Here is a 5,819-nt window from a genome sequence, read left to right as displayed (position 1 = left end):
TAAGGGTCAGCGTTGTCTTCTATTCTCCTCTGCAGGCCTGCAGCTGATGCACAAAGAGCTGTGTGATTACAGTGTGACGTGCTGATCAAGGGGCCCTGGAATTCTGAGCCACTCACTCAGTTCAGAATACATTTCAATTTGGGGCTGAGAATTTGACATTGAAATGAGTTTTTTCTTTAAAACCCTAGAGAAAACACCCCATTCACAGGCGCATTCACAAATGGTTTTGCAAATCTAGGCTAAAGTGAACATTCAATTTGAGGAGGTCAGATCAAACTGGAATCCTAAAGCCCAGAGCAAGAACCCAGCAGGGCAGAGTTGGCTCTGGGAGGGTGTAGCCTTAGATTTGGTCTTTTGCTACCCATTGCTGCCCTTCCTGGACAGCTCATGAGTTGACAATTCCCATTTCCAGATCCCCAAATGTCTGGGGTTCAGGGCTGGAAGCTGCTGAGGCAATCTCTTGATAGGAAGGACCTCTCCAGGGCAGAACCTCCAGCAAGCTCAGTATGGCATGAGCTGGGAAGACATTTGATTCAACCCTTGACCCTTTACCTTATGGAGGAGAACACTGATCCTGAATAAGGCTTTATGGCTTTTGGGAAGTTCCCTATCTAGTTAGCAACAGCATTCATCATGTGAGCACAGGACAGTCCTCTGTGATAAGACCACTACTTCTGTTCCCACTTGAGAGACGTGTGGAAACTGAGGCACAGGGGCCCATTAGCTGGGTTATTTGCATCTGAATGTGCCCATTCCAGAAGCTTCCTTGTCTGCCTGTATTTCTGCACCATTCTAGCCACACCTTTCCTGCCCTTACTGTTCCCTTGGTCACACACGGCTCCTCCTCAGTCTTAGCATTCTAGTCCATAGACTGTACAGTCATGAGTCTGTGTCTTGGGCTGAAGGAAGCTTCCAGAAGGAGGGTGGATATGAACCTCTGTTAAGATGTGCTGTCTCCTGACCTAGCATGTTTTGGCCCTGTCCTCTTTGGGGTGGGAAGACCTGGATCAAGGAAATTCATGTTGCACTCATCTCATCTCTGTTGTTTTTTCAGGGTTCCAGGCCCAGCTCACCTGCCATTCACTCCAGCTAAGGCTCTGAAGGACAGCATCCAGATAGCAGCCCGTGGGCTCTGAGTATCTTCCCTTCACTCCATTCTTGCTGGCAGGAGGAAATGCTCAGGCCCAGGAGCTCAAAAGAACTGCACAAGACCAGATGCTCAAAGTCCTGGCTGGTCTCTAAGTCACTTACCAGGCAGCCAAACTCAACCGCAGCCCTGACTCCGGGAGCACCTAGCACACAGAGAAGATGATCCACATCTCCAGCATGCTGGGCTGAGCTTCCCTAGAGCAGAGAAGATCGGACCCAAACAAGCATGGAAAGCTTCAGTGAACCTAGCCCCCCAGGCCCTTGCCACCGAGCTGGGACAGCTTAGGGACCCAGATTAAAATGATACGCTTTCAATTTGGCCTTAAACGAATTCACCAAATCGGCATCTTTGATGTCAAGTGGAAGTGAATTCCACAAATCTCAATTTATTTTATGGGGCAGCGTTATTGATTTTTTTTTTTATCGTCTGCTTCTCTTTCTTCTCCCCTCCCTCCCCTGCCAACCTTCTTCCACCTGGATTGAATAGTTTGATTTAAGAGTGGCAATTCCAAAAGAGGAAAGGATACTTCTGCCCTCATTCCACGCTACCCCTCTGTAGCTAAAGTTTTTCTCTCTGGGTCCTGCCAAGCCCTGGCAGTCCTGTCGCCCACTTATAAAAATAAATATATAGACGCTTATATTATTTAAACTGCTTGGCCATTAGCTCAGGCCTACCTTTGTCTAGCTCTTACTCTTATACTCAGCCCATTTCTGTTCATCTATATGTCGCCACGTGTTCCATGGCTTTACCTGCTGCCTTTACATGCTGCTACCTGGACAGCAGGTTGGCATCTCCTCTTCTCTGCCTTTCTGATCTCTCAATTCTCCTCTCTGCTAGTCCTGCCTATACTTCCTGCCTGGCTACTGGCCAATCAGTGTTTTATTTATCAATCAATCATCCATAGCACCCCTCAGTCCCAGTGCCCAGGGCACATGTGTCCTTTCATCTGTAGATGACAGGTGTGTTAAGAAGGAGCTGGTCTTGTTAGGCCCTCCCTAGCTAGACTACACTAGTCAACATGGTCTTTTCCTCTTCCTAGACCTGCAGCATGTAGTCATGAGCCCAGCATGGTGCTTTGTGTGTAACTATGGCAGCCACATATTTCCCCCAATGTGCCCTTACATCCACTTCCCTAAGGCCACAGAGTGGCTGCCCCGGGCCTTGCAAGCATGCCCACACCCAGTGGCCCACAACACCAGGCTTAGTGGATTAGCTGCAATCTGCCTGACCAAAAGCTTTACCATCCATCTTCCAATTCCCTCCAGAGCATCACTGATGGAGGTCTATGTATCTCCAGCTCCTGGTGACTCTTTGGAGCTCAGTGTTTATTGACTCAGCAGGCTCAGCTAGGATTCCGAGTGCCTAGTTTCTGATGATAATGCCTTTGGTATCCCGGGCCCCAGTTTGGGGCTTTTCTAACTATAATAAACTTAATATATCTCAAACAGAATTGGAGCTTCCTTCCACTGTCTAGTTCAAGTTTCCCAGAGCTTGCTCCCAAGTGATGGCTCCGTCTTTACTTGGTGGCCCAGAGAAGATACAGCAGCCATCTCGGTTACTTTCCTTTCTACTCAAATCCAGTCCATCAGCCTGTCTTAGTTGTGGGCTGTAAAGTCCTGACCCCTAAAGATCTGACCATCTTAATCCTTGGAAGCCTGTGTCCACACTATCTGACAAGATGCAAAGCCCTCAGCAGCTGTGATTAAGGTTTATAATTTGAAATGGAAATGTTATCCTGGACTGCCTGTGTGGACCTAGTGCAGCCACATGAGTCTTTAACACCAAGCATCTTTCCAGGTGATGGTCATAGACAGGGATACAAGCAAGAAAAGGACTATGCTGGCCAGTTTTACGTCAACTGGACATAATCTAGAGTTATCAGGAAGTATGGAACGTCAATTGAGAAAACATTTCCATTACATCTGGCTGTAGGGCATTTTCTTAATTAGTGACTAATGGAGGAGAGTCCCAGCCCCTTGGTGGGTGGTGCCATCCCTGCACTACAGGTCCTGGGTTCTATAAGAAAGCAGGCTGTGCAAGCTAGGGGGAGAAAGCCAGTAAGCAGCATTCCTCCATGGCTTCTGCATCAGCCCCTGCCTCCAGGTTCCTGCCCTGTTTGAGTTCCTGTCCTGACTTCCTTCAATATGAACAGTGATAAGGAAGTGTAAGCCAAACAAACCCTTTCTTTCCCAAGTTGCTTTGGTCATGACTTTTCGTCACAGCAGTGGTGACCCCAACTAAGACAAAGCCTTCCTTGTCCATTGCTGTCCTGTTACATACAGAGTACAGGCAGGGCCTGAAGGCTGGAAGGACAAGGACATGGACTTTACCAGCAAGTATCCAGGAAGGAGCAAAACCTCCTGAAGAGTGATCTTTGATCCCATTACCTAGACCACGGCAGAGACTCCTCACTAGTCTGTCTTACACCCTCAGCACTAGCCCTCTCCAGTGCATTCTACCTGCAGTCAAGTGTCCACAAGGACCCTGTGCATGTGTGTGTGTGTGTGTGTGTGTGTGTGTGTGTGTGTGTGTGTGTGTGTGTAGTATATACACTTATTTATGGAGGAAGGTATGTGCTTACATGTTAACCCATGCAGTATCCAGAAGAATACATCCGGTGTCTCTTTTATCATTTTTCCACCTTATTGTTTTCAATTTTGGGTTGCTTATCAGTGTTTCATAGAGGATATTTGCAATGTTAGTGATAGACACCAACAGCTTTTCAAGTACAAAGTACCAGGCTTTCCTGGCAAAGATTTTTTTCCAGACAAAAATAACCAAATAAAACACAATTTCAGGAGATGGTTATTATCAAATTCTGCCCAAACTACAAAGCCAGCTGTTGTTAAAACAAAAAACACTGTCCACCAGGAGAGCTTCTTCTGAGTCTCCACACACTCCCTGGGTAAAACGCTCCCCAGAAGCTGCATGACACCAAACTACACAATTCACTTTGGAGAAGCAGTCATTTTTCTAATTTTGGCTTTAAGAATTTTTTTAATTGCTTAAAAAAAAAACCTGGTGCACCTAGTGATGCATGTGGTAAGAAGGGGCTTACAGCTTACAGGGTCAACACATCTGAGGGTCCCTCAATTATGGGAAGAGGAAAATGCCAAGATCAAAACTGTGTTAGAAATAAGAGTCTTTTCACAAGCTGGGCCGCACTTGTCTTGCAGTTGCACCCCTTGGAGAGATGTCTTCTTGCAAATTTTGTAAAACAGAGTTGGTGACCTCCCATGAATCTCCTTTTACTGACACAATATCATAGGAGTCTGTGCATTTTCTAAAAACTCATCTACCATGTCATTCAAATACCCAATCTTCAAGATGTGTTTGATACCAGCCATATCCCCCCTCCCCGACTATTCTTAAGTGTCTTTGGGAGTCTCCCAGAAGAACGACGTTGTGTCTTTCAGTTGGCTGAGCTAGTCTGTATTCTTCAAGACACCATCATGTTTGATGAAGACATGAGTTAGCTCTCAGCATTCCATTTTCATCAAAATCCAGGAAGTTGGATACTACCTGGACATATGAGTGGTAAACTCCAGTTTGATGGGTGACTTCTTCGAGGGCATCCCTGATACCAGCCAAAAACATGAACACAGGGATCCTGTGCTATTGGAGTTCAAGATTCTCCCTTAATCATAATGCCAGAGTCTGCCACAGTCTCTTTAAGTTTAACTTTTGTCATGGCTTGTTCAACAAGCAAATGGTGTGATTTAGTACACCATTCTACTATGCAATGGAACTTTTCTTCCACAGTGAAAACAGGATCAACTTCAACAGCATAACGCTGTTCCATGTAGTAACTTCCCTCAGCATTCCCTCTGTAACAAACTTAGAGTTGTCAATGATATTAGGACATGTTGGGCATTTTCCCATTGAAGAAAAACCCACTGAATGTCTTATTAAAGTCTGCTATTACCTGAAGTTTGGTAGCTCCTCCCTTAATGAAATCACAGATAATTTCTTCTGCTCTTGTAGGGTTCTTGATACGGACTGATCTTCTCTGGTATTCTGACATCATCTAGATGATCCTGGTCTTTCTCTTCAAGGTGATTATGTACTGGGCCAGCCCCCACCCCCACTACCACCACCACCACCACCACCACCACACACACACACACACACACACACACACACACACACACACACACACACTGGAACTAACCACTGCACTCACAAGCACCATGGCCATAGTCCATGGACAGGCCCAAGAGCACTGGACCAGAAAGCCTGAGCCCCCTTGGGTATAAGCCCAGTGGCAAAGTAGTGCTCCAAGCATCTTATTTTTTTAAGACAGTCTCTCACTGAACCTTAAGTTCATCATTTTGGCTAGGTTGCCTGGCCAGTGAGCTCCAGTCATCCAGGTGTTTCTATTCTCTAATGATGGAGTTACAGACACATGTGGCAATTCCTGGCCGCTGCTGTAACTACAGCTGTCTTCTTCTTCTTCTTCTTCTTCTTCTTCTTCTTCTTCTTCTTCTTCTTCTTCTTCTTCTTCTTCTTCTTCTTCTCCTCCTCCTCCTCCTCCTCCTCCTCCTCCTCCTCCTCCTTCTCCTTCTTCTTCTCCCCCGCTTCCCCTTTCCCCTCCTTCTCCTCCTCCTCCTCCTCCTTCTTTCGTGGATACCAGGGATTCAAACCCTGGCCCTCTTTTGCTTATACAGCA

At 46.4% G+C, this 5,819-nt stretch overlaps 1 pseudogene; it reads right to left on the bottom strand.

Annotated features, from left to right (window-relative positions):
* Nucleotides 1-4,297: 4,297 nt before the first annotated feature.
* Nucleotides 4,298-5,219, bottom strand: LOC118594557 (annotated as a pseudogene).
* Between the last annotated feature and the right edge of the window lie 600 nt (nucleotides 5,220-5,819).

This window comes from Onychomys torridus, chromosome 13 (genome assembly GCF_903995425.1).
Source record: "Onychomys torridus chromosome 13, mOncTor1.1, whole genome shotgun sequence".
Taxonomy (NCBI): Eukaryota; Metazoa; Chordata; class Mammalia; order Rodentia; family Cricetidae; genus Onychomys; species Onychomys torridus.
This window is presented reverse-complemented; position numbering and strand designations above follow the sequence as displayed.